The 18,252-nt window shown below is 38.2% G+C and overlaps 91 non-coding genes across 91 annotated transcripts; all 91 read right to left on the reverse strand.

Moving 5' to 3' along the window:
* Nucleotides 1-176: 176 nt before the first annotated feature.
* Nucleotides 177-250, reverse strand: Trnat-agu (transfer RNA threonine (anticodon AGU)). The gene has a single exon. It is a non-coding gene; the product is annotated as a tRNA-Thr (tRNA).
* A 214-nt stretch (nucleotides 251-464) lies between these two features.
* Nucleotides 465-538, reverse strand: Trnat-agu (transfer RNA threonine (anticodon AGU)). Its single transcript has one exon. It is a non-coding gene; the product is annotated as a tRNA-Thr (tRNA).
* A 70-nt stretch (nucleotides 539-608) lies between these two features.
* Trnat-agu (transfer RNA threonine (anticodon AGU)) lies at nucleotides 609-682 on the reverse strand. The gene has a single exon. It is a non-coding gene; the product is annotated as a tRNA-Thr (tRNA).
* Nucleotides 683-896: 214 nt separating this feature from the next.
* On the reverse strand, nucleotides 897-970 carry Trnat-agu (transfer RNA threonine (anticodon AGU)). The gene has a single exon. It is a non-coding gene; the product is annotated as a tRNA-Thr (tRNA).
* Nucleotides 971-1,184: 214 nt separating this feature from the next.
* Trnat-agu (transfer RNA threonine (anticodon AGU)) lies at nucleotides 1,185-1,258 on the reverse strand. Its single transcript has one exon. It is a non-coding gene; the product is annotated as a tRNA-Thr (tRNA).
* A 70-nt stretch (nucleotides 1,259-1,328) lies between these two features.
* Trnat-agu (transfer RNA threonine (anticodon AGU)) lies at nucleotides 1,329-1,402 on the reverse strand. Its single transcript has one exon. It is a non-coding gene; the product is annotated as a tRNA-Thr (tRNA).
* A 214-nt stretch (nucleotides 1,403-1,616) lies between these two features.
* On the reverse strand, nucleotides 1,617-1,690 carry Trnat-agu (transfer RNA threonine (anticodon AGU)). The gene has a single exon. It is a non-coding gene; the product is annotated as a tRNA-Thr (tRNA).
* Nucleotides 1,691-1,760: 70 nt separating this feature from the next.
* Trnat-agu (transfer RNA threonine (anticodon AGU)) lies at nucleotides 1,761-1,834 on the reverse strand. The gene has a single exon. It is a non-coding gene; the product is annotated as a tRNA-Thr (tRNA).
* A 70-nt stretch (nucleotides 1,835-1,904) lies between these two features.
* Nucleotides 1,905-1,978, reverse strand: Trnat-agu (transfer RNA threonine (anticodon AGU)). Its single transcript has one exon. It is a non-coding gene; the product is annotated as a tRNA-Thr (tRNA).
* A 70-nt stretch (nucleotides 1,979-2,048) lies between these two features.
* Trnat-agu (transfer RNA threonine (anticodon AGU)) lies at nucleotides 2,049-2,122 on the reverse strand. Its single transcript has one exon. It is a non-coding gene; the product is annotated as a tRNA-Thr (tRNA).
* Nucleotides 2,123-2,192: 70 nt separating this feature from the next.
* On the reverse strand, nucleotides 2,193-2,266 carry Trnat-agu (transfer RNA threonine (anticodon AGU)). Its single transcript has one exon. It is a non-coding gene; the product is annotated as a tRNA-Thr (tRNA).
* Nucleotides 2,267-2,336: 70 nt separating this feature from the next.
* Nucleotides 2,337-2,410, reverse strand: Trnat-agu (transfer RNA threonine (anticodon AGU)). The gene has a single exon. It is a non-coding gene; the product is annotated as a tRNA-Thr (tRNA).
* A 70-nt stretch (nucleotides 2,411-2,480) lies between these two features.
* Trnat-agu (transfer RNA threonine (anticodon AGU)) lies at nucleotides 2,481-2,554 on the reverse strand. Its single transcript has one exon. It is a non-coding gene; the product is annotated as a tRNA-Thr (tRNA).
* A 70-nt stretch (nucleotides 2,555-2,624) lies between these two features.
* Nucleotides 2,625-2,698, reverse strand: Trnat-agu (transfer RNA threonine (anticodon AGU)). Its single transcript has one exon. It is a non-coding gene; the product is annotated as a tRNA-Thr (tRNA).
* A 70-nt stretch (nucleotides 2,699-2,768) lies between these two features.
* Nucleotides 2,769-2,842, reverse strand: Trnat-agu (transfer RNA threonine (anticodon AGU)). Its single transcript has one exon. It is a non-coding gene; the product is annotated as a tRNA-Thr (tRNA).
* Nucleotides 2,843-2,912: 70 nt separating this feature from the next.
* Trnat-agu (transfer RNA threonine (anticodon AGU)) lies at nucleotides 2,913-2,986 on the reverse strand. Its single transcript has one exon. It is a non-coding gene; the product is annotated as a tRNA-Thr (tRNA).
* A 70-nt stretch (nucleotides 2,987-3,056) lies between these two features.
* On the reverse strand, nucleotides 3,057-3,130 carry Trnat-agu (transfer RNA threonine (anticodon AGU)). Its single transcript has one exon. It is a non-coding gene; the product is annotated as a tRNA-Thr (tRNA).
* Nucleotides 3,131-3,200: 70 nt separating this feature from the next.
* On the reverse strand, nucleotides 3,201-3,274 carry Trnat-agu (transfer RNA threonine (anticodon AGU)). Its single transcript has one exon. It is a non-coding gene; the product is annotated as a tRNA-Thr (tRNA).
* A 214-nt stretch (nucleotides 3,275-3,488) lies between these two features.
* On the reverse strand, nucleotides 3,489-3,562 carry Trnat-agu (transfer RNA threonine (anticodon AGU)). Its single transcript has one exon. It is a non-coding gene; the product is annotated as a tRNA-Thr (tRNA).
* A 214-nt stretch (nucleotides 3,563-3,776) lies between these two features.
* Nucleotides 3,777-3,850, reverse strand: Trnat-agu (transfer RNA threonine (anticodon AGU)). The gene has a single exon. It is a non-coding gene; the product is annotated as a tRNA-Thr (tRNA).
* A 70-nt stretch (nucleotides 3,851-3,920) lies between these two features.
* On the reverse strand, nucleotides 3,921-3,994 carry Trnat-agu (transfer RNA threonine (anticodon AGU)). Its single transcript has one exon. It is a non-coding gene; the product is annotated as a tRNA-Thr (tRNA).
* A 70-nt stretch (nucleotides 3,995-4,064) lies between these two features.
* On the reverse strand, nucleotides 4,065-4,138 carry Trnat-agu (transfer RNA threonine (anticodon AGU)). The gene has a single exon. It is a non-coding gene; the product is annotated as a tRNA-Thr (tRNA).
* A 358-nt stretch (nucleotides 4,139-4,496) lies between these two features.
* Trnat-agu (transfer RNA threonine (anticodon AGU)) lies at nucleotides 4,497-4,570 on the reverse strand. Its single transcript has one exon. It is a non-coding gene; the product is annotated as a tRNA-Thr (tRNA).
* Nucleotides 4,571-4,784: 214 nt separating this feature from the next.
* On the reverse strand, nucleotides 4,785-4,858 carry Trnat-agu (transfer RNA threonine (anticodon AGU)). Its single transcript has one exon. It is a non-coding gene; the product is annotated as a tRNA-Thr (tRNA).
* A 70-nt stretch (nucleotides 4,859-4,928) lies between these two features.
* Nucleotides 4,929-5,002, reverse strand: Trnat-agu (transfer RNA threonine (anticodon AGU)). Its single transcript has one exon. It is a non-coding gene; the product is annotated as a tRNA-Thr (tRNA).
* A 70-nt stretch (nucleotides 5,003-5,072) lies between these two features.
* Trnat-agu (transfer RNA threonine (anticodon AGU)) lies at nucleotides 5,073-5,146 on the reverse strand. Its single transcript has one exon. It is a non-coding gene; the product is annotated as a tRNA-Thr (tRNA).
* Nucleotides 5,147-5,216: 70 nt separating this feature from the next.
* Trnat-agu (transfer RNA threonine (anticodon AGU)) lies at nucleotides 5,217-5,290 on the reverse strand. The gene has a single exon. It is a non-coding gene; the product is annotated as a tRNA-Thr (tRNA).
* Nucleotides 5,291-5,504: 214 nt separating this feature from the next.
* On the reverse strand, nucleotides 5,505-5,578 carry Trnat-agu (transfer RNA threonine (anticodon AGU)). Its single transcript has one exon. It is a non-coding gene; the product is annotated as a tRNA-Thr (tRNA).
* A 70-nt stretch (nucleotides 5,579-5,648) lies between these two features.
* On the reverse strand, nucleotides 5,649-5,722 carry Trnat-agu (transfer RNA threonine (anticodon AGU)). The gene has a single exon. It is a non-coding gene; the product is annotated as a tRNA-Thr (tRNA).
* Nucleotides 5,723-5,936: 214 nt separating this feature from the next.
* Nucleotides 5,937-6,010, reverse strand: Trnat-agu (transfer RNA threonine (anticodon AGU)). The gene has a single exon. It is a non-coding gene; the product is annotated as a tRNA-Thr (tRNA).
* Nucleotides 6,011-6,080: 70 nt separating this feature from the next.
* Trnat-agu (transfer RNA threonine (anticodon AGU)) lies at nucleotides 6,081-6,154 on the reverse strand. The gene has a single exon. It is a non-coding gene; the product is annotated as a tRNA-Thr (tRNA).
* A 214-nt stretch (nucleotides 6,155-6,368) lies between these two features.
* Nucleotides 6,369-6,442, reverse strand: Trnat-agu (transfer RNA threonine (anticodon AGU)). Its single transcript has one exon. It is a non-coding gene; the product is annotated as a tRNA-Thr (tRNA).
* Nucleotides 6,443-6,656: 214 nt separating this feature from the next.
* Trnat-agu (transfer RNA threonine (anticodon AGU)) lies at nucleotides 6,657-6,730 on the reverse strand. Its single transcript has one exon. It is a non-coding gene; the product is annotated as a tRNA-Thr (tRNA).
* Nucleotides 6,731-6,944: 214 nt separating this feature from the next.
* Nucleotides 6,945-7,018, reverse strand: Trnat-agu (transfer RNA threonine (anticodon AGU)). Its single transcript has one exon. It is a non-coding gene; the product is annotated as a tRNA-Thr (tRNA).
* A 70-nt stretch (nucleotides 7,019-7,088) lies between these two features.
* On the reverse strand, nucleotides 7,089-7,162 carry Trnat-agu (transfer RNA threonine (anticodon AGU)). The gene has a single exon. It is a non-coding gene; the product is annotated as a tRNA-Thr (tRNA).
* A 214-nt stretch (nucleotides 7,163-7,376) lies between these two features.
* On the reverse strand, nucleotides 7,377-7,450 carry Trnat-agu (transfer RNA threonine (anticodon AGU)). Its single transcript has one exon. It is a non-coding gene; the product is annotated as a tRNA-Thr (tRNA).
* Nucleotides 7,451-7,664: 214 nt separating this feature from the next.
* Trnat-agu (transfer RNA threonine (anticodon AGU)) lies at nucleotides 7,665-7,738 on the reverse strand. The gene has a single exon. It is a non-coding gene; the product is annotated as a tRNA-Thr (tRNA).
* A 70-nt stretch (nucleotides 7,739-7,808) lies between these two features.
* On the reverse strand, nucleotides 7,809-7,882 carry Trnat-agu (transfer RNA threonine (anticodon AGU)). Its single transcript has one exon. It is a non-coding gene; the product is annotated as a tRNA-Thr (tRNA).
* A 70-nt stretch (nucleotides 7,883-7,952) lies between these two features.
* Nucleotides 7,953-8,026, reverse strand: Trnat-agu (transfer RNA threonine (anticodon AGU)). Its single transcript has one exon. It is a non-coding gene; the product is annotated as a tRNA-Thr (tRNA).
* Nucleotides 8,027-8,096: 70 nt separating this feature from the next.
* Trnat-agu (transfer RNA threonine (anticodon AGU)) lies at nucleotides 8,097-8,170 on the reverse strand. The gene has a single exon. It is a non-coding gene; the product is annotated as a tRNA-Thr (tRNA).
* Nucleotides 8,171-8,384: 214 nt separating this feature from the next.
* Nucleotides 8,385-8,458, reverse strand: Trnat-agu (transfer RNA threonine (anticodon AGU)). The gene has a single exon. It is a non-coding gene; the product is annotated as a tRNA-Thr (tRNA).
* A 70-nt stretch (nucleotides 8,459-8,528) lies between these two features.
* Trnat-agu (transfer RNA threonine (anticodon AGU)) lies at nucleotides 8,529-8,602 on the reverse strand. The gene has a single exon. It is a non-coding gene; the product is annotated as a tRNA-Thr (tRNA).
* A 70-nt stretch (nucleotides 8,603-8,672) lies between these two features.
* On the reverse strand, nucleotides 8,673-8,746 carry Trnat-agu (transfer RNA threonine (anticodon AGU)). Its single transcript has one exon. It is a non-coding gene; the product is annotated as a tRNA-Thr (tRNA).
* A 70-nt stretch (nucleotides 8,747-8,816) lies between these two features.
* Nucleotides 8,817-8,890, reverse strand: Trnat-agu (transfer RNA threonine (anticodon AGU)). Its single transcript has one exon. It is a non-coding gene; the product is annotated as a tRNA-Thr (tRNA).
* Nucleotides 8,891-8,960: 70 nt separating this feature from the next.
* On the reverse strand, nucleotides 8,961-9,034 carry Trnat-agu (transfer RNA threonine (anticodon AGU)). Its single transcript has one exon. It is a non-coding gene; the product is annotated as a tRNA-Thr (tRNA).
* A 70-nt stretch (nucleotides 9,035-9,104) lies between these two features.
* On the reverse strand, nucleotides 9,105-9,178 carry Trnat-agu (transfer RNA threonine (anticodon AGU)). Its single transcript has one exon. It is a non-coding gene; the product is annotated as a tRNA-Thr (tRNA).
* A 70-nt stretch (nucleotides 9,179-9,248) lies between these two features.
* Trnat-agu (transfer RNA threonine (anticodon AGU)) lies at nucleotides 9,249-9,322 on the reverse strand. Its single transcript has one exon. It is a non-coding gene; the product is annotated as a tRNA-Thr (tRNA).
* A 214-nt stretch (nucleotides 9,323-9,536) lies between these two features.
* Trnat-agu (transfer RNA threonine (anticodon AGU)) lies at nucleotides 9,537-9,610 on the reverse strand. Its single transcript has one exon. It is a non-coding gene; the product is annotated as a tRNA-Thr (tRNA).
* Nucleotides 9,611-9,680: 70 nt separating this feature from the next.
* Nucleotides 9,681-9,754, reverse strand: Trnat-agu (transfer RNA threonine (anticodon AGU)). The gene has a single exon. It is a non-coding gene; the product is annotated as a tRNA-Thr (tRNA).
* Nucleotides 9,755-9,824: 70 nt separating this feature from the next.
* Nucleotides 9,825-9,898, reverse strand: Trnat-agu (transfer RNA threonine (anticodon AGU)). Its single transcript has one exon. It is a non-coding gene; the product is annotated as a tRNA-Thr (tRNA).
* Nucleotides 9,899-9,968: 70 nt separating this feature from the next.
* Trnat-agu (transfer RNA threonine (anticodon AGU)) lies at nucleotides 9,969-10,042 on the reverse strand. The gene has a single exon. It is a non-coding gene; the product is annotated as a tRNA-Thr (tRNA).
* Nucleotides 10,043-10,112: 70 nt separating this feature from the next.
* Trnat-agu (transfer RNA threonine (anticodon AGU)) lies at nucleotides 10,113-10,186 on the reverse strand. Its single transcript has one exon. It is a non-coding gene; the product is annotated as a tRNA-Thr (tRNA).
* Nucleotides 10,187-10,256: 70 nt separating this feature from the next.
* Nucleotides 10,257-10,330, reverse strand: Trnat-agu (transfer RNA threonine (anticodon AGU)). Its single transcript has one exon. It is a non-coding gene; the product is annotated as a tRNA-Thr (tRNA).
* A 215-nt stretch (nucleotides 10,331-10,545) lies between these two features.
* On the reverse strand, nucleotides 10,546-10,619 carry Trnat-agu (transfer RNA threonine (anticodon AGU)). The gene has a single exon. It is a non-coding gene; the product is annotated as a tRNA-Thr (tRNA).
* A 70-nt stretch (nucleotides 10,620-10,689) lies between these two features.
* Nucleotides 10,690-10,763, reverse strand: Trnat-agu (transfer RNA threonine (anticodon AGU)). Its single transcript has one exon. It is a non-coding gene; the product is annotated as a tRNA-Thr (tRNA).
* A 70-nt stretch (nucleotides 10,764-10,833) lies between these two features.
* Trnat-agu (transfer RNA threonine (anticodon AGU)) lies at nucleotides 10,834-10,907 on the reverse strand. The gene has a single exon. It is a non-coding gene; the product is annotated as a tRNA-Thr (tRNA).
* A 214-nt stretch (nucleotides 10,908-11,121) lies between these two features.
* On the reverse strand, nucleotides 11,122-11,195 carry Trnat-agu (transfer RNA threonine (anticodon AGU)). Its single transcript has one exon. It is a non-coding gene; the product is annotated as a tRNA-Thr (tRNA).
* Nucleotides 11,196-11,409: 214 nt separating this feature from the next.
* Nucleotides 11,410-11,483, reverse strand: Trnat-agu (transfer RNA threonine (anticodon AGU)). The gene has a single exon. It is a non-coding gene; the product is annotated as a tRNA-Thr (tRNA).
* A 214-nt stretch (nucleotides 11,484-11,697) lies between these two features.
* Nucleotides 11,698-11,771, reverse strand: Trnat-agu (transfer RNA threonine (anticodon AGU)). The gene has a single exon. It is a non-coding gene; the product is annotated as a tRNA-Thr (tRNA).
* A 214-nt stretch (nucleotides 11,772-11,985) lies between these two features.
* On the reverse strand, nucleotides 11,986-12,059 carry Trnat-agu (transfer RNA threonine (anticodon AGU)). The gene has a single exon. It is a non-coding gene; the product is annotated as a tRNA-Thr (tRNA).
* Nucleotides 12,060-12,129: 70 nt separating this feature from the next.
* On the reverse strand, nucleotides 12,130-12,203 carry Trnat-agu (transfer RNA threonine (anticodon AGU)). The gene has a single exon. It is a non-coding gene; the product is annotated as a tRNA-Thr (tRNA).
* A 214-nt stretch (nucleotides 12,204-12,417) lies between these two features.
* Trnat-agu (transfer RNA threonine (anticodon AGU)) lies at nucleotides 12,418-12,491 on the reverse strand. Its single transcript has one exon. It is a non-coding gene; the product is annotated as a tRNA-Thr (tRNA).
* A 214-nt stretch (nucleotides 12,492-12,705) lies between these two features.
* Trnat-agu (transfer RNA threonine (anticodon AGU)) lies at nucleotides 12,706-12,779 on the reverse strand. The gene has a single exon. It is a non-coding gene; the product is annotated as a tRNA-Thr (tRNA).
* Nucleotides 12,780-12,849: 70 nt separating this feature from the next.
* On the reverse strand, nucleotides 12,850-12,923 carry Trnat-agu (transfer RNA threonine (anticodon AGU)). The gene has a single exon. It is a non-coding gene; the product is annotated as a tRNA-Thr (tRNA).
* A 214-nt stretch (nucleotides 12,924-13,137) lies between these two features.
* On the reverse strand, nucleotides 13,138-13,211 carry Trnat-agu (transfer RNA threonine (anticodon AGU)). The gene has a single exon. It is a non-coding gene; the product is annotated as a tRNA-Thr (tRNA).
* A 214-nt stretch (nucleotides 13,212-13,425) lies between these two features.
* On the reverse strand, nucleotides 13,426-13,499 carry Trnat-agu (transfer RNA threonine (anticodon AGU)). The gene has a single exon. It is a non-coding gene; the product is annotated as a tRNA-Thr (tRNA).
* A 70-nt stretch (nucleotides 13,500-13,569) lies between these two features.
* On the reverse strand, nucleotides 13,570-13,643 carry Trnat-agu (transfer RNA threonine (anticodon AGU)). The gene has a single exon. It is a non-coding gene; the product is annotated as a tRNA-Thr (tRNA).
* A 70-nt stretch (nucleotides 13,644-13,713) lies between these two features.
* On the reverse strand, nucleotides 13,714-13,787 carry Trnat-agu (transfer RNA threonine (anticodon AGU)). The gene has a single exon. It is a non-coding gene; the product is annotated as a tRNA-Thr (tRNA).
* A 214-nt stretch (nucleotides 13,788-14,001) lies between these two features.
* Nucleotides 14,002-14,075, reverse strand: Trnat-agu (transfer RNA threonine (anticodon AGU)). The gene has a single exon. It is a non-coding gene; the product is annotated as a tRNA-Thr (tRNA).
* Nucleotides 14,076-14,289: 214 nt separating this feature from the next.
* Nucleotides 14,290-14,363, reverse strand: Trnat-agu (transfer RNA threonine (anticodon AGU)). The gene has a single exon. It is a non-coding gene; the product is annotated as a tRNA-Thr (tRNA).
* Nucleotides 14,364-14,577: 214 nt separating this feature from the next.
* On the reverse strand, nucleotides 14,578-14,651 carry Trnat-agu (transfer RNA threonine (anticodon AGU)). The gene has a single exon. It is a non-coding gene; the product is annotated as a tRNA-Thr (tRNA).
* A 214-nt stretch (nucleotides 14,652-14,865) lies between these two features.
* Trnat-agu (transfer RNA threonine (anticodon AGU)) lies at nucleotides 14,866-14,939 on the reverse strand. Its single transcript has one exon. It is a non-coding gene; the product is annotated as a tRNA-Thr (tRNA).
* A 214-nt stretch (nucleotides 14,940-15,153) lies between these two features.
* Nucleotides 15,154-15,227, reverse strand: Trnat-agu (transfer RNA threonine (anticodon AGU)). Its single transcript has one exon. It is a non-coding gene; the product is annotated as a tRNA-Thr (tRNA).
* A 214-nt stretch (nucleotides 15,228-15,441) lies between these two features.
* Trnat-agu (transfer RNA threonine (anticodon AGU)) lies at nucleotides 15,442-15,515 on the reverse strand. Its single transcript has one exon. It is a non-coding gene; the product is annotated as a tRNA-Thr (tRNA).
* A 70-nt stretch (nucleotides 15,516-15,585) lies between these two features.
* On the reverse strand, nucleotides 15,586-15,659 carry Trnat-agu (transfer RNA threonine (anticodon AGU)). The gene has a single exon. It is a non-coding gene; the product is annotated as a tRNA-Thr (tRNA).
* Nucleotides 15,660-15,729: 70 nt separating this feature from the next.
* Trnat-agu (transfer RNA threonine (anticodon AGU)) lies at nucleotides 15,730-15,803 on the reverse strand. The gene has a single exon. It is a non-coding gene; the product is annotated as a tRNA-Thr (tRNA).
* A 70-nt stretch (nucleotides 15,804-15,873) lies between these two features.
* Nucleotides 15,874-15,947, reverse strand: Trnat-agu (transfer RNA threonine (anticodon AGU)). The gene has a single exon. It is a non-coding gene; the product is annotated as a tRNA-Thr (tRNA).
* A 70-nt stretch (nucleotides 15,948-16,017) lies between these two features.
* On the reverse strand, nucleotides 16,018-16,091 carry Trnat-agu (transfer RNA threonine (anticodon AGU)). The gene has a single exon. It is a non-coding gene; the product is annotated as a tRNA-Thr (tRNA).
* A 70-nt stretch (nucleotides 16,092-16,161) lies between these two features.
* On the reverse strand, nucleotides 16,162-16,235 carry Trnat-agu (transfer RNA threonine (anticodon AGU)). Its single transcript has one exon. It is a non-coding gene; the product is annotated as a tRNA-Thr (tRNA).
* A 70-nt stretch (nucleotides 16,236-16,305) lies between these two features.
* Nucleotides 16,306-16,379, reverse strand: Trnat-agu (transfer RNA threonine (anticodon AGU)). The gene has a single exon. It is a non-coding gene; the product is annotated as a tRNA-Thr (tRNA).
* A 214-nt stretch (nucleotides 16,380-16,593) lies between these two features.
* Nucleotides 16,594-16,667, reverse strand: Trnat-agu (transfer RNA threonine (anticodon AGU)). Its single transcript has one exon. It is a non-coding gene; the product is annotated as a tRNA-Thr (tRNA).
* A 214-nt stretch (nucleotides 16,668-16,881) lies between these two features.
* On the reverse strand, nucleotides 16,882-16,955 carry Trnat-agu (transfer RNA threonine (anticodon AGU)). The gene has a single exon. It is a non-coding gene; the product is annotated as a tRNA-Thr (tRNA).
* Nucleotides 16,956-17,025: 70 nt separating this feature from the next.
* Nucleotides 17,026-17,099, reverse strand: Trnat-agu (transfer RNA threonine (anticodon AGU)). Its single transcript has one exon. It is a non-coding gene; the product is annotated as a tRNA-Thr (tRNA).
* A 70-nt stretch (nucleotides 17,100-17,169) lies between these two features.
* Trnat-agu (transfer RNA threonine (anticodon AGU)) lies at nucleotides 17,170-17,243 on the reverse strand. Its single transcript has one exon. It is a non-coding gene; the product is annotated as a tRNA-Thr (tRNA).
* Nucleotides 17,244-17,313: 70 nt separating this feature from the next.
* Trnat-agu (transfer RNA threonine (anticodon AGU)) lies at nucleotides 17,314-17,387 on the reverse strand. The gene has a single exon. It is a non-coding gene; the product is annotated as a tRNA-Thr (tRNA).
* A 71-nt stretch (nucleotides 17,388-17,458) lies between these two features.
* On the reverse strand, nucleotides 17,459-17,532 carry Trnat-ugu (transfer RNA threonine (anticodon UGU)). Its single transcript has one exon. It is a non-coding gene; the product is annotated as a tRNA-Thr (tRNA).
* A 70-nt stretch (nucleotides 17,533-17,602) lies between these two features.
* Trnat-agu (transfer RNA threonine (anticodon AGU)) lies at nucleotides 17,603-17,676 on the reverse strand. The gene has a single exon. It is a non-coding gene; the product is annotated as a tRNA-Thr (tRNA).
* Nucleotides 17,677-17,746: 70 nt separating this feature from the next.
* Trnat-agu (transfer RNA threonine (anticodon AGU)) lies at nucleotides 17,747-17,820 on the reverse strand. Its single transcript has one exon. It is a non-coding gene; the product is annotated as a tRNA-Thr (tRNA).
* Nucleotides 17,821-17,890: 70 nt separating this feature from the next.
* On the reverse strand, nucleotides 17,891-17,964 carry Trnat-agu (transfer RNA threonine (anticodon AGU)). The gene has a single exon. It is a non-coding gene; the product is annotated as a tRNA-Thr (tRNA).
* Nucleotides 17,965-18,034: 70 nt separating this feature from the next.
* On the reverse strand, nucleotides 18,035-18,108 carry Trnat-agu (transfer RNA threonine (anticodon AGU)). The gene has a single exon. It is a non-coding gene; the product is annotated as a tRNA-Thr (tRNA).
* Nucleotides 18,109-18,178: 70 nt separating this feature from the next.
* On the reverse strand, nucleotides 18,179-18,252 carry Trnat-agu (transfer RNA threonine (anticodon AGU)). The gene has a single exon. It is a non-coding gene; the product is annotated as a tRNA-Thr (tRNA).

The raw sequence follows: 18,252 nt of genomic DNA on the forward strand, positions 1-18,252 counted from the left end.
TATTAATAAAACGAGTCTTAAACAAGAATACAAGGCTCCAGAGGGATTCGGACCCTCGACCTCCAGTTTACTAGACTGGCGCTCTAACCAACTGAGCTATGGAGTCGATATATTAAGAAAACAATAAATATGATTATGTATCATTAATAATAAAACGAGTCTTAAACAAGAATACAAGGCTCCAGAGGGATTCGGACCCTCGACCTCCAGTTTACTAGACTGGCGCTCTAACCAACTGAGCTATGGAGCCGATATATTAAGAAAACAATAAATATGATTATGTTTCATTATTAATAAAACGAGTCTTAAACAAGAATACAAGGCTCCAGAGGGATTCGGACCCTCGACCTCCAGTTTACTAGACTGGCGCTCTAACCAACTGAGCTATGGAGTCGATATATTAAGAAAACAATAAATATGATTATGTATCATTAATAATAAAACGAGTGTTAAACAAGAATACAAGGCTCCAGAGGGATTCGGACCCTCGACCTCCAGTTTACTAGACTGGCGCTCTAACCAACTGAGCTATGGAGCCGATATATTAAGAAAACAATAAATATGATTATGTATCATTATTAATAAAACGAGTCTTAAACAAGAATACAAGGCTCCAGAGGGATTCGGACCCTCGACCTCCAGTTTACTAGACTGGCGCTCTAACCAACTGAGCTATGGAGCCGATATATTAAGAAAACAATAAATATGATTATGTTTCATTATTAATAAAACGAGTCTTAAACAAGAATACAAGGCTCCAGAGGGATTCGGACCCTCGACCTCCAGTTTACTAGACTGGCGCTCTAACCAACTGAGCTATGGAGTCGATATATTAAGAAAACAATAAATATGATTATGTATCATTAATAATAAAACGAGTCTTAAACAAGAATACAAGGCTCCAGAGGGATTCGGACCCTCGACCTCCAGTTTACTAGACTGGCGCTCTAACCAACTGAGCTATGGAGCCGATATATTAAGAAAACAATAAATATGATTATGTTTCATTATTAATAAAACGAGTCTTAAACAAGAATACAAGGCTCCAGAGGGATTCGGACCCTCGACCTCCAGTTTACTAGACTGGCGCTCTAACCAACTGAGCTATGGAGTCGATATATTAAGAAAACAATAAATATGATTATGTATCATTAATAATAAAACGAGTGTTAAACAAGAATACAAGGCTCCAGAGGGATTCGGACCCTCGACCTCCAGTTTACTAGACTGGCGCTCTAACCAACTGAGCTATGGAGCCGATATATTAAGAAAACAATAAATATGATTATGTATCATTATTAATAAAACGAGTCTTAAACAAGAATACAAGGCTCCAGAGGGATTCGGACCCTCGACCTCCAGTTTACTAGACTGGCGCTCTAACCAACTGAGCTATGGAGCCGATATATTAAGAAAACAATAAATATGATTATGTTTCATTATTAATAAAACGAGTCTTAAACAAGAATACAAGGCTCCAGAGGGATTCGGACCCTCGACCTCCAGTTTACTAGACTGGCGCTCTAACCAACTGAGCTATGGAGTCGATATATTAAGAAAACAATAAATATGATTATGTATCATTAATAATAAAACGAGTCTTAAACAAGAATACAAGGCTCCAGAGGGATTCGGACCCTCGACCTCCAGTTTACTAGACTGGCGCTCTAACCAACTGAGCTATGGAGCCGATATATTAAGAAAACAATAAATATGATTATGTTTCATTATTAATAAAACGAGTCTTAAACAAGAATACAAGGCTCCAGAGGGATTCGGACCCTCGACCTCCAGTTTACTAGACTGGCGCTCTAACCAACTGAGCTATGGAGCCGATATATTAAGAAAACAATAAATATGATTATGTTTCATTATTAATAAAACGAGTGTTAAACAAGAATACAAGGCTCCAGAGGGATTCGGACCCTCGACCTCCAGTTTACTAGACTGGCGCTCTAACCAACTGAGCTATGGAGCCGATATATTAAGAAAACAATAAATATGATTATGTTTCATTATTAATAAAACGAGTCTTAAACAAGAATACAAGGCTCCAGAGGGATTCGGACCCTCGACCTCCAGTTTACTAGACTGGCGCTCTAACCAACTGAGCTATGGAGCCGATATATTAAGAAAACAATAAATATGATTATGTTTCATTATTAATAAAACGAGTGTTAAACAAGAATACAAGGCTCCAGAGGGATTCGGACCCTCGACCTCCAGTTTACTAGACTGGCGCTCTAACCAACTGAGCTATGGAGCCGATATATTAAGAAAACAATAAATATGATTATGTTTCATTATTAATAAAACGAGTGTTAAACAAGAATACAAGGCTCCAGAGGGATTCGGACCCTCGACCTCCAGTTTACTAGACTGGCGCTCTAACCAACTGAGCTATGGAGCCGATATATTAAGAAAACAATAAATATGATTATGTTTCATTATTAATAAAACGAGTGTTAAACAAGAATACAAGGCTCCAGAGGGATTCGGACCCTCGACCTCCAGTTTACTAGACTGGCGCTCTAACCAACTGAGCTATGGAGCCGATATATTAAGAAAACAATAAATATGATTATGTTTCATTATTAATAAAACGAGTGTTAAACAAGAATACAAGGCTCCAGAGGGATTCGGACCCTCGACCTCCAGTTTACTAGACTGGCGCTCTAACCAACTGAGCTATGGAGCCGATATATTAAGAAAACAATAAATATGATTATGTTTCATTATTAATAAAACGAGTGTTAAACAAGAATACAAGGCTCCAGAGGGATTCGGACCCTCGACCTCCAGTTTACTAGACTGGCGCTCTAACCAACTGAGCTATGGAGCCGATATATTAAGAAAACAATAAATATGATTATGTTTCATTATTAATAAAACGAGTGTTAAACAAGAATACAAGGCTCCAGAGGGATTCGGACCCTCGACCTCCAGTTTACTAGACTGGCGCTCTAACCAACTGAGCTATGGAGCCGATATATTAAGAAAACAATAAATATGATTATGTTTCATTATTAATAAAACGAGTGTTAAACAAGAATACAAGGCTCCAGAGGGATTCGGACCCTCGACCTCCAGTTTACTAGACTGGCGCTCTAACCAACTGAGCTATGGAGCCGATATATTAAGAAAACAATAAATATGATTATGTTTCATTATTAATAAAACGAGTGTTAAACAAGAATACAAGGCTCCAGAGGGATTCGGACCCTCGACCTCCAGTTTACTAGACTGGCGCTCTAACCAACTGAGCTATGGAGCCGATATATTAAGAAAACAATAAATATGATTATGTTTCATTATTAATAAAACGAGTGTTAAACAAGAATACAAGGCTCCAGAGGGATTCGGACCCTCGACCTCCAGTTTACTAGACTGGCGCTCTAACCAACTGAGCTATGGAGTCGATATATTAAGAAAACAATAAATATGATTATGTATCATTAATAATAAAACGAGTCTTAAACAAGAATACAAGGCTCCAGAGGGATTCGGACCCTCGACCTCCAGTTTACTAGACTGGCGCTCTAACCAACTGAGCTATGGAGCCGATATATTAAGGAAACAATAAATATGATTATGTATCATTAATAATAAAACGAGTGTTAAACAAGAATACAAGGCTCCAGAGGGATTCGGACCCTCGACCTCCAGTTTACTAGACTGGCGCTCTAACCAACTGAGCTATGGAGTCGATATATTAAGAAAACAATAAATATGATTATGTATCATTAATAATAAAACGAGTCTTAAACAAGAATACAAGGCTCCAGAGGGATTCGGACCCTCGACCTCCAGTTTACTAGACTGGCGCTCTAACCAACTGAGCTATGGAGCCGATATATTAAGAAAACAATAAATATGATTATGTTTCATTATTAATAAAACGAGTGTTAAACAAGAATACAAGGCTCCAGAGGGATTCGGACCCTCGACCTCCAGTTTACTAGACTGGCGCTCTAACCAACTGAGCTATGGAGCCGATATATTAAGGAAACAATAAATATGATTATGTTTCATTATTAATAAAACGAGTGTTAAACAAGAATACAAGGCTCCAGAGGGATTCGGACCCTCGACCTCCAGTTTACTAGACTGGCGCTCTAACCAACTGAGCTATGGAGCCGATATATTAAGGAAACAATAAATATGATTATGTTTCATTATTAATAAAACGAGTGTTAAACAAGAATACAAGGCTCCAGAGGGATTCGGACCCTCGACCTCCAGTTTACTAGACTGGCGCTCTAACCAACTGAGCTATGGAGTCGATATATTAAGAAAACAATAAATATGATTATGTTTCATTATTAATAAAACGAGTGTTAAACAAGAATACAAGGCTCCAGAGGGATTCGGACCCTCGACCTCCAGTTTACTAGACTGGCGCTCTAACCAACTGAGCTATGGAGTCGATATATTAAGAAAACAATAAATATGATTATGTTTCATTATTAATAAAACGAGTGTTAAACAAGAATACAAGGCTCCAGAGGGATTCGGACCCTCGACCTCCAGTTTACTAGACTGGCGCTCTAACCAACTGAGCTATGGAGCCGATATATTAAGGAAACAATAAATATGATTATGTATCATTAATAATAAAACGAGTGTTAAACAAGAATACAAGGCTCCAGAGGGATTCGGACCCTCGACCTCCAGTTTACTAGACTGGCGCTCTAACCAACTGAGCTATGGAGTCGATATATTAAGAAAACAATAAATATGATTATGTATCATTAATAATAAAACGAGTCTTAAACAAGAATACAAGGCTCCAGAGGGATTCGGACCCTCGACCTCCAGTTTACTAGACTGGCGCTCTAACCAACTGAGCTATGGAGCCGATATATTAAGAAAACAATAAATATGATTATGTTTCATTATTAATAAAACGAGTGTTAAACAAGAATACAAGGCTCCAGAGGGATTCGGACCCTCGACCTCCAGTTTACTAGACTGGCGCTCTAACCAACTGAGCTATGGAGCCGATATATTAAGGAAACAATAAATATGATTATGTATCATTAATAATAAAACGAGTGTTAAACAAGAATACAAGGCTCCAGAGGGATTCGGACCCTCGACCTCCAGTTTACTAGACTGGCGCTCTAACCAACTGAGCTATGGAGCCGATATATTAAGAAAACAATAAATATGATTATGTTTCATTATTAATAAAACGAGTGTTAAACAAGAATACAAGGCTCCAGAGGGATTCGGACCCTCGACCTCCAGTTTACTAGACTGGCGCTCTAACCAACTGAGCTATGGAGCCGATATATTAAGAAAACAATAAATATGATTATGTTTCATTATTAATAAAACGAGTCTTAAACAAGAATACAAGGCTCCAGAGGGATTCGGACCCTCGACCTCCAGTTTACTAGACTGGCGCTCTAACCAACTGAGCTATGGAGTCGATATATTAAGAAAACAATAAATATGATTATGTATCATTAATAATAAAACGAGTCTTAAACAAGAATACAAGGCTCCAGAGGGATTCGGACCCTCGACCTCCAGTTTACTAGACTGGCGCTCTAACCAACTGAGCTATGGAGCCGATATATTAAGGAAACAATAAATATGATTATGTTTCATTATTAATAAAACGAGTGTTAAACAAGAATACAAGGCTCCAGAGGGATTCGGACCCTCGACCTCCAGTTTACTAGACTGGCGCTCTAACCAACTGAGCTATGGAGCCGATATATTAAGGAAACAATAAATATGATTATGTTTCATTATTAATAAAACGAGTGTTAAACAAGAATACAAGGCTCCAGAGGGATTCGGACCCTCGACCTCCAGTTTACTAGACTGGCGCTCTAACCAACTGAGCTATGGAGTCGATATATTAAGAAAACAATAAATATGATTATGTATCATTAATAATAAAACGAGTCTTAAACAAGAATACAAGGCTCCAGAGGGATTCGGACCCTCGACCTCCAGTTTACTAGACTGGCGCTCTAACCAACTGAGCTATGGAGCCGATATATTAAGGAAACAATAAATATGATTATGTATCATTAATAATAAAACGAGTCTTAAACAAGAATACAAGGCTCCAGAGGGATTCGGACCCTCGACCTCCAGTTTACTAGACTGGCGCTCTAACCAACTGAGCTATGGAGCCGATATATTAAGGAAACAATAAATATGATTATGTATCATTAATAATAAAACGAGTGTTAAACAAGAATACAAGGCTCCAGAGGGATTCGGACCCTCGACCTCCAGTTTACTAGACTGGCGCTCTAACCAACTGAGCTATGGAGTCGATATATTAAGAAAACAATAAATATGATTATGTATCATTAATAATAAAACGAGTGTTAAACAAGAATACAAGGCTCCAGAGGGATTCGGACCCTCGACCTCCAGTTTACTAGACTGGCGCTCTAACCAACTGAGCTATGGAGCCGATATATCAAGAAAACAATAAATATGATTATGTATCATTAATAATAAAACGAGTGTTAAACAAGAATACAAGGCTCCAGAGGGATTCGGACCCTCGACCTCCAGTTTACTAGACTGGCGCTCTAACCAACTGAGCTATGGAGTCGATATATTAAGAAAACAATAAATATGATTATGTATCATTAATAATAAAACGAGTGTTAAACAAGAATACAAGGCTCCAGAGGGATTCGGACCCTCGACCTCCAGTTTACTAGACTGGCGCTCTAACCAACTGAGCTATGGAGCCGATATATTAAGGAAACAATAAATATGATTATGTATCATTAATAATAAAACGAGTGTTAAACAAGAATACAAGGCTCCAGAGGGATTCGGACCCTCGACCTCCAGTTTACTAGACTGGCGCTCTAACCAACTGAGCTATGGAGTCGATATATTAAGAAAACAATAAATATGATTATGTATCATTAATAATAAAACGAGTGTTAAACAAGAATACAAGGCTCCAGAGGGATTCGGACCCTCGACCTCCAGTTTACTAGACTGGCGCTCTAACCAACTGAGCTATGGAGCCGATATATTAAGAAAACAATAAATATGATTATGTTTCATTATTAATAAAACGAGTCTTAAACAAGAATACAAGGCTCCAGAGGGATTCGGACCCTCGACCTCCAGTTTACTAGACTGGCGCTCTAACCAACTGAGCTATGGAGCCGATATATTAAGAAAACAATAAATATGATTATGTTTCATTATTAATAAAACGAGTCTTAAACAAGAATACAAGGCTCCAGAGGGATTCGGACCCTCGACCTCCAGTTTACTAGACTGGCGCTCTAACCAACTGAGCTATGGAGTCGATATATTAAGAAAACAATAAATATGATTATGTATCATTAATAATAAAACGAGTGTTAAACAAGAATACAAGGCTCCAGAGGGATTCGGACCCTCGACCTCCAGTTTACTAGACTGGCGCTCTAACCAACTGAGCTATGGAGCCGATATATTAAGAAAACAATAAATATGATTATGTATCATTAATAATAAAACGAGTGTTAAACAAGAATACAAGGCTCCAGAGGGATTCGGACCCTCGACCTCCAGTTTACTAGACTGGCGCTCTAACCAACTGAGCTATGGAGTCGATATATTAAGAAAACAACAAATATGATTATGTATCATTAATAATAAAACGAGTGTTAAACAAGAATACAAGGCTCCAGAGGGATTCGGACCCTCGACCTCCAGTTTACTAGACTGGCGCTCTAACCAACTGAGCTATGGAGCCGATATATTAAGAAAACAATAAATATGATTATGTTTCATTATTAATAAAACGAGTGTTAAACAAGAATACAAGGCTCCAGAGGGATTCGGACCCTCGACCTCCAGTTTACTAGACTGGCGCTCTAACCAACTGAGCTATGGAGCCGATATATTAAGGAAACAATAAATATGATTATGTATCATTAATAATAAAACGAGTGTTAAACAAGAATACAAGGCTCCAGAGGGATTCGGACCCTCGACCTCCAGTTTACTAGACTGGCGCTCTAACCAACTGAGCTATGGAGCCGATATATTAAGAAAACAATAAATATGATTATGTTTCATTATTAATAAAACGAGTGTTAAACAAGAATACAAGGCTCCAGAGGGATTCGGACCCTCGACCTCCAGTTTACTAGACTGGCGCTCTAACCAACTGAGCTATGGAGCCGATATATTAAGAAAACAATAAATATGATTATGTTTCATTATTAATAAAACGAGTCTTAAACAAGAATACAAGGCTCCAGAGGGATTCGGACCCTCGACCTCCAGTTTACTAGACTGGCGCTCTAACCAACTGAGCTATGGAGTCGATATATTAAGAAAACAATAAATATGATTATGTATCATTAATAATAAAACGAGTGTTAAACAAGAATACAAGGCTCCAGAGGGATTCGGACCCTCGACCTCCAGTTTACTAGACTGGCGCTCTAACCAACTGAGCTATGGAGCCGATATATTAAGAAAACAATAAATATGATTATGTTTCATTATTAATAAAACGAGTGTTAAACAAGAATACAAGGCTCCAGAGGGATTCGGACCCTCGACCTCCAGTTTACTAGACTGGCGCTCTAACCAACTGAGCTATGGAGCCGATATATTAAGAAAACAATAAATATGATTATGTTTCATTATTAATAAAACGAGTGTTAAACAAGAATACAAGGCTCCAGAGGGATTCGGACCCTCGACCTCCAGTTTACTAGACTGGCGCTCTAACCAACTGAGCTATGGAGCCGATATATTAAGAAAACAATAAATATGATTATGTTTCATTATTAATAAAACGAGTCTTAAACAAGAATACAAGGCTCCAGAGGGATTCGGACCCTCGACCTCCAGTTTACTAGACTGGCGCTCTAACCAACTGAGCTATGGAGCCGATATATTAAGAAAACAATAAATATGATTATGTTTCATTATTAATAAAACGAGTCTTAAACAAGAATACAAGGCTCCAGAGGGATTCGGACCCTCGACCTCCAGTTTACTAGACTGGCGCTCTAACCAACTGAGCTATGGAGCCGATATATTAAGAAAACAATAAATATGATTATGTTTCATTATTAATAAAACGAGTGTTAAACAAGAATACAAGGCTCCAGAGGGATTCGGACCCTCGACCTCCAGTTTACTAGACTGGCGCTCTAACCAACTGAGCTATGGAGCCGATATATTAAGAAAACAATAAATATGATTATGTTTCATTATTAATAAAACGAGTGTTAAACAAGAATACAAGGCTCCAGAGGGATTCGGACCCTCGACCTCCAGTTTACTAGACTGGCGCTCTAACCAACTGAGCTATGGAGCCGATATATTAAGAAAACAATAAATATGATTATGTTTCATTATTAATAAAACGAGTGTTAAACAAGAATACAAGGCTCCAGAGGGATTCGGACCCTCGACCTCCAGTTTACTAGACTGGCGCTCTAACCAACTGAGCTATGGAGTCGATATATTAAGAAAACAATAAATATGATTATGTTTCATTATTAATAAAACGAGTGTTAAACAAGAATACAAGGCTCCAGAGGGATTCGGACCCTCGACCTCCAGTTTACTAGACTGGCGCTCTAACCAACTGAGCTATGGAGCCGATATATTAAGAAAACAATAAATATGATTATGTTTCATTATTAATAAAACGAGTGTTAAACAAGAATACAAGGCTCCAGAGGGATTCGGACCCTCGACCTCCAGTTTACTAGACTGGCGCTCTAACCAACTGAGCTATGGAGCCGATATATTAAGAAAACAATAAATATGATTATGTTTCATTATTAATAAAACGAGTGTTAAACAAGAATACAAGGCTCCAGAGGGATTCGGACCCTCGACCTCCAGTTTACTAGACTGGCGCTCTAACCAACTGAGCTATGGAGCCGATATATTAAGAAAACAATAAATATGATTATGTTTCATTATTAATAAAACGAGTGTTAAACAAGAATACAAGGCTCCAGAGGGATTCGGACCCTCGACCTCCAGTTTACTAGACTGGCGCTCTAACCAACTGAGCTATGGAGCCGATATATTAAGAAAACAATAAATATGATTATGTTTCATTATTAATAAAACGAGTGTTAAACAAGAATACAAGGCTCCAGAGGGATTCGGACCCTCGACCTCCAGTTTACTAGACTGGCGCTCTAACCAACTGAGCTATGGAGCCGATATATTAAGAAAACAATAAATATGATTATGTTTCATTATTAATAAAACGAGTGTTAAACAAGAATACAAGGCTCCAGAGGGATTCGGACCCTCGACCTCCAGTTTACTAGACTGGCGCTCTAACCAACTGAGCTATGGAGCCGATATATTAAGAAAACAATAAATATGATTATGTTTCATTATTAATAAAACGAGTGTTAAACAAGAATACAAGGCTCCAGAGGGATTCGGACCCTCGACCTCCAGTTTACTAGACTGGCGCTCTAACCAACTGAGCTATGGAGTCCGATATATTAAGAAAACAATAAATATGATTATGTTTCATTATTAATAAAACGAGTGTTAAACAAGAATACAAGGCTCCAGAGGGATTCGGACCCTCGACCTCCAGTTTACTAGACTGGCGCTCTAACCAACTGAGCTATGGAGCCGATATATTAAGAAAACAATAAATATGATTATGTTTCATTATTAATAAAACGAGTGTTAAACAAGAATACAAGGCTCCAGAGGGATTCGGACCCTCGACCTCCAGTTTACTAGACTGGCGCTCTAACCAACTGAGCTATGGAGCCGATATATTAAGAAAACAATAAATATGATTATGTTTCATTATTAATAAAACGAGTGTTAAACAAGAATACAAGGCTCCAGAGGGATTCGGACCCTCGACCTCCAGTTTACTAGACTGGCGCTCTAACCAACTGAGCTATGGAGCCGATATATTAAGAAAACAATAAATATGATTATGTTTCATTATTAATAAAACGAGTGTTAAACAAGAATACAAGGCTCCAGAGGGATTCGGACCCTCGACCTCCAGTTTACTAGACTGGCGCTCTAACCAACTGAGCTATGGAGTCGATATATTAAGAAAACAATAAATATGATTATGTTTCATTATTAATAAAACGAGTGTTAAACAAGAATACAAGGCTCCAGAGGGATTCGGACCCTCGACCTCCAGTTTACTAGACTGGCGCTCTAACCAACTGAGCTATGGAGCCGATATATTAAGAAAACAATAAATATGATTATGTTTCATTATTAATAAAACGAGTCTTAAACAAGAATACAAGGCTCCAGAGGGATTCGGACCCTCGACCTCCAGTTTACTAGACTGGCGCTCTAACCAACTGAGCTATGGAGTCGATATATTAAGAAAACAATAAATATGATTATGTATCATTAATAATAAAACGAGTCTTAAACAAGAATACAAGGCTCCAGAGGGATTCGGACCCTCGACCTCCAGTTTACTAGACTGGCGCTCTAACCAACTGAGCTATGGAGCCGATATATTAAGAAAACAATAAATATGATTATGTTTCATTATTAATAAAACGAGTGTTAAACAAGAATACAAGGCTCCAGAGGGATTCGGACCCTCGACCTCCAGTTTACTAGACTGGCGCTCTAACCAACTGAGCTATGGAGTCGATATATTAAGAAAACAATAAATATGATTATGTATCATTAATAATAAAACGAGTCTTAAACAAGAATACAAGGCTCCAGAGGGATTCGGACCCTCGACCTCCAGTTTACTAGACTGGCGCTCTAACCAACTGAGCTATGGAGCCGATATATTAAGAAAACAATAAATATGATTATGTTTCATTATTAATAAAACGAGTGTTAAACAAGAATACAAGGCTCCAGAGGGATTCGGACCCTCGACCTCCAGTTTACTAGACTGGCGCTCTAACCAACTGAGCTATGGAGTCGATATATTAAGAAAACAATAAATATGATTATGTATCATTAATAATAAAACGAGTGTTAAACAAGAATACAAGGCTCCAGAGGGATTCGGACCCTCGACCTCCAGTTTACTAGACTGGCGCTCTAACCAACTGAGCTATGGAGCCGATATATTAAGGAAACAATAAATATGATTATGTTTCATTATTAATAAAACGAGTGTTAAACAAGAATACAAGGCTCCAGAGGGATTCGGACCCTCGACCTCCAGTTTACTAGACTGGCGCTCTAACCAACTGAGCTATGGAGCCGATATATTAAGAAAACAATAAATATGATTATGTTTCATTATTAATAAAACGAGTCTTAAACAAGAATACAAGGCTCCAGAGGGATTCGGACCCTCGACCTCCAGTTTACTAGACTGGCGCTCTAACCAACTGAGCTATGGAGTCGATATATTAAGAAAACAATAAATATGATTATGTATCATTAATAATAAAACGAGTCTTAAACAAGAATACAAGGCTCCAGAGGGATTCGGACCCTCGACCTCCAGTTTACTAGACTGGCGCTCTAACCAACTGAGCTATGGAGCCGATATATTAAGAAAACAATAAATATGATTATGTTTCATTATTAATAAAACGAGTGTTAAACAAGAATACAAGGCTCCAGAGGGATTCGGACCCTCGACCTCCAGTTTACTAGACTGGCGCTCTAACCAACTGAGCTATGGAGTCGATATATTAAGAAAACAATAAATATGATTATGTATCATTAATAATAAAACGAGTGTTAAACAAGAATACAAGGCTCCAGAGGGATTCGGACCCTCGACCTCCAGTTTACTAGACTGGCGCTCTAACCAACTGAGCTATGGAGCCGATATATTAAGGAAACAATAAATATGATTATGTTTCATTATTAATAAAACGAGTGTTAAACAAGAATACAAGGCTCCAGAGGGATTCGGACCCTCGACCTCCAGTTTACTAGACTGGCGCTCTAACCAACTGAGCTATGGAGCCGATATATTAAGAAAACAATAAATATGATTATGTTTCATTATTAATAAAACGAGTCTTAAACAAGAATACAAGGCTCCAGAGGGATTCGGACCCTCGACCTCCAGTTTACTAGACTGGCGCTCTAACCAACTGAGCTATGGAGTCGATATATTAAGAAAACAATAAATATGATTATGTATCATTAATAATAAAACGAGTCTTAAACAAGAATACAAGGCTCCAGAGGGATTCGGACCCTCGACCTCCAGTTTACTAGACTGGCGCTCTAACCAACTGAGCTATGGAGCCGATATATTAAGAAAACAATAAATATGATTATGTTTCATTATTAATAAAACGAGTGTTAAACAAGAATACAAGGCTCCAGAGGGATTCGGACCCTCGACCTCCAGTTTACTAGACTGGCGCTCTAACCAACTGAGCTATGGAGTCGATATATTAAGAAAACAATAAATATGATTATGTATCATTAATAATAAAACGAGTGTTAAACAAGAATACAAGGCTCCAGAGGGATTCGGACCCTCGACCTCCAGTTTACTAGACTGGCGCTCTAACCAACTGAGCTATGGAGCCGATATATTAAGGAAACAATAAATATGATTATGTTTCATTATTAATAAAACGAGTGTTAAACAAGAATACAAGGCTCCAGAGGGATTCGGACCCTCGACCTCCAGTTTACTAGACTGGCGCTCTAACCAACTGAGCTATGGAGCCGATATATTAAGGAAACAATAAATATGATTATGTTTCATTATTAATAAAACGAGTGTTAAACAAGAATACAAGGCTCCAGAGGGATTCGGACCCTCGACCTCCAGTTTACTAGACTGGCGCTCTAACCAACTGAGCTATGGAGCCGATATATTAAGAAAACAATAAATATGATTATGTTTCATTATTAATAAAACGAGTCTTAAACAAGAATACAAGGCTCCAGAGGGATTCGGACCCTCGACCTCCAGTTTACTAGACTGGCGCTCTAACCAACTGAGCTATGGAGTCGATATATTAAGAAAACAATAAATATGATTATGTATCATTAATAATAAAACGAGTGTTAAACAAGAATACAAGGCTCCAGAGGGATTCGGACCCTCGACCTCCAGTTTACTAGACTGGCGCTCTAACCAACTGAGCTATGGAGCCGATATATTAAGAAAACAATAAATATGATTATGTATCATTAATAATAAAACGAGTGTTAAACAAGAATACAAGGCTCCAGAGGGATTCGGACCCTCGACCTCCAGTTTACTAGACTGGCGCTCTAACCAACTGAGCTATGGAGTCGATATATTAAGAAAACAATAAATATGATTATGTATCATTAATAATAAAACGAGTCTTAAACAAGAATACAAGGCTCCAGAGGGATTCGGACCCTCGACCTCCAGTTTACTAGACTGGCGCTCTAACCAACTGAGCTATGGAGCCGATATATTAAGAAAACAATAAATATGATTATGTTTCATTATTAATAAAACGAGTCTTAAACAAGAATACAAGGCTCCAGAGGGATTCGGACCCTCGACCTCCAGTTTACTAGACTGGCGCTCTAACCAACTGAGCTATGGAGTCGATATATTAAGAAAACAATAAATATGATTATGTATCATTAATAATAAAACGAGTCTTAAACAAGAATACAAGGCTCCAGAGGGATTCGGACCCTCGACCTCCAGTTTACTAGACTGGCGCTCTAACCAACTGAGCTATGGAGCCGATATATTAAGAAAACAATAAATATGATTATGTTTCATTATTAATAAAACGAGTCTTAAACAAGAATACAAGGCTCCAGAGGGATTCGGACCCTCGACCTCCAGTTTACTAGACTGGCGCTCTAACCAACTGAGCTATGGAGTCGATATATTAAGAAAACAATAAATATGATTATGTATCATTAATAATAAAACGAGTCTTAAACAAGAATACAAGGCTCCAGAGGGATTCGGACCCTCGACCTCCAGTTTACTAGACTGGCGCTCTAACCAACTGAGCTATGGAGCCGATATATTAAGAAAACAATAAATATGATTATGTTTCATTATTAATAAAACGAGTCTTAAACAAGAATACAAGGCTCCAGAGGGATTCGGACCCTCGACCTCCAGTTTACTAGACTGGCGCTCTAACCAACTGAGCTATGGAGTCGATATATTAAGAAAACAACAAATATGATTATGTATCATTAATAATAAAACGAGTGTTAAACAAGAATACAAGGCTCCAGAGGGATTCGGACCCTCGACCTCCAGTTTACTAGACTGGCGCTCTAACCAACTGAGCTATGGAGCCGATATATTAAGAAAACAATAAATATGATTATGTTTCATTATTAATAAAACGAGTCTTAAACAAGAATACAAGGCTCCAGAGGGATTCGGACCCTCGACCTCCAGTTTACTAGACTGGCGCTCTAACCAACTGAGCTATGGAGTCGATATATTAAGAAAACAATAAATATGATTATGTATCATTAATAATAAAACGAGTCTTAAACAAGAATACAAGGCTCCAGAGGGATTCGGACCCTCGACCTCCAGTTTACTAGACTGGCGCTCTAACCAACTGAGCTATGGAGCCGATATATTAAGAAAACAATAAATATGATTATGTATCATTAATAATAAAACGAGTGTTAAACAAGAATACAAGGCTCCAGAGGGATTCGGACCCTCGACCTCCAGTTTACTAGACTGGCGCTCTAACCAACTGAGCTATGGAGCCGATATAATAAGGAAACAATAAATATGATTATGTATCATTAATAATAAAACGAGTGTTAAACAAGAATACAAGGCTCCAGAGGGATTCGGACCCTCGACCTCCAGTTTACTAGACTGGCGCTCTAACCAACTGAGCTATGGAGCCGATATATTAAGAAAACAATAAATATGATTATGTATCATTAATAATAAAACGAGTGTTAAACAAGAATACAAGGCTCCAGAGGGATTCGGACCCTCGACCTCCAGTTTACTAGACTGGCGCTCTAACCAACTGAGCTATGGAGCCGATATATTAAGGAAACAATAAATATGATTATGTATCATTAATAATAAAACGAGTGTTAAACAAGAATACAAGGCTCCAGAGGGATTCGGACCCTCGACCTCCAGTTTACTAGACTGGCGCTCTAACCAACTGAGCTATGGAGCCGATATAATAAGGAAACAATAAATATGATTATGTATCATTAATAATAAAACGAGTGTTAAACAAGAATACAAGGCTCCAGAGGGATTCGGACCCTCGACCTCCAGTTTACTAGACTGGCGCTCTAACCAACTGAGCTATGGAGCCGATATATTAAGAAAACAATAAATATGATTATGTTTCATTATTAATAAAACGAGTCTTAAACAAGAATACAAGGCTCCAGAGGGATTCGGACCCTCGACCTCCAGTTTACTAGACTGGCGCTCTAACCAACTGAGCTATGGAGCCGATATATTAAGAAAACAATAAATATGATTATGTTTCATTATTAATAAAACGAGTCTTAAACAAGAATACAAGGCTCCAGAGGGATTCGGACCCTCGACCTCCAGTTTACTAGACTGGCGCTCTAACCAACTGAGCTATGGAGTCGATATATTAAGAAAACAATAAATATGATTATGTATCATTAATAATAAAACGAGTCTTAAACAAGAATACAAGGCTCCAGAGGGATTCGGACCCTCGACCTCCAGTTTACTAGACTGGCGCTCTAACCAACTGAGCTATGGAGCCGATATATTAAGAAAACAATAAATATGATTATGTATCATTAATAATAAAACGAGTGTTAAACAAGAATACAAGGCTCCAGAGGGATTCGGACCCTCGACCTCCAGTTTACTAGACTGGCGCTCTAACCAACTGAGCTATGGAGTCGATATATTAAGAAAACAACAAATATGATTATGTATCATTAATAATAAAACGAGTGTTAAACAAGAATACAAGGCTCCAGAGGGATTCGGACCCTCGACCTCCAGTTTACTAGACTGGCGCTCTAACCAACTGAGCTATGGAGCCGATATATTAAGAAAACAATAAATATGATTATGTTTCATTATTAATAAAACGAGTGTTAAACAAGAATACAAGGCTCCAGAGGGATTCGGACCCTCGACCTCCAGTTTACTAGACTGGCGCTCTAACCAACTGAGCTATGGAGCCGATATATTAAGGAAACAATAAATATGATTATGTATCATTAATAATAAAACGAGTGTTAAACAAGAATACAAGGCTCCAGAGGGATTCGGACCCTCGACCTCCAGTTTACTAGACTGGCGCTCTAACCAACTGAGCTATGGAGCCGATATAATAAGGAAACAATAAATATGATTATGTATCATTAATAATAAAACGAGTGTTAAACAAGAATACAAGGCTCCAGAGGGATTCGGACCCTCGACCTCCAGTTTACTAGACTGGCGCTCTAACCAACTGAGCTATGGAGCCGATATAATAAGGAAAACAATAAATATGATTATGTATCATTAATAATAAAACGAGTGTTAAACAAGAATACAAGGCTCCAGAGGGATTCGGACCCTCGACCTCCAGTTTACAAGACTGGCGCTCTAACCAACTGAGCTATGGAGCCGATATATTAAGAAAACAATAAATATGATTATGTTTCATTATTAATAAAACGAGTGTTAAACAAGAATACAAGGCTCCAGAGGGATTCGGACCCTCGACCTCCAGTTTACTAGACTGGCGCTCTAACCAACTGAGCTATGGAGCCGATATATTAAGAAAACAATAAATATGATTATGTTTCATTATTAATAAAACGAGTGTTAAACAAGAATACAAGGCTCCAGAGGGATTCGGACCCTCGACCTCCAGTTTACTAGACTGGCGCTCTAACCAACTGAGCTATGGAGCCGATATATTAAGAAAACAATAAATATGATTATGTTTCATTATTAATAAAACGAGTGTTAAACAAGAATACAAGGCTCCAGAGGGATTCGGACCCTCGACCTCCAGTTTACTAGACTGGCGCTCTAACCAACTGAGCTATGGAGCCGATATATTAAGGAAACAATAAATATGATTATGTATCATTAATAATAAAACGAGTGTTAAACAAGAATACAAGGCTCCAGAGGGATTCGGACCCTCGACCTCCAGTTTACTAGACTGGCGCTCTAACCAACTGAGCTATGGAGCCGATATATTAAGAAAACAATAAATATGATTATGTTTCATTATTAATAAAACGAGTGTTAAACAAGAATACAAGGCTCCAGAGGGATTCGGACCCTCGACCTCCAGTTTACTAGACTGGCGCTCTAACCAACTGAGCTATGGAGCC

This window comes from Euprymna scolopes, chromosome 11 (assembly GCF_053919585.1).
Source record: "Euprymna scolopes isolate OS-2025 chromosome 11, ASM5391958v1, whole genome shotgun sequence".
NCBI classification, from domain to species: domain Eukaryota; kingdom Metazoa; phylum Mollusca; class Cephalopoda; order Sepiida; family Sepiolidae; genus Euprymna; species Euprymna scolopes.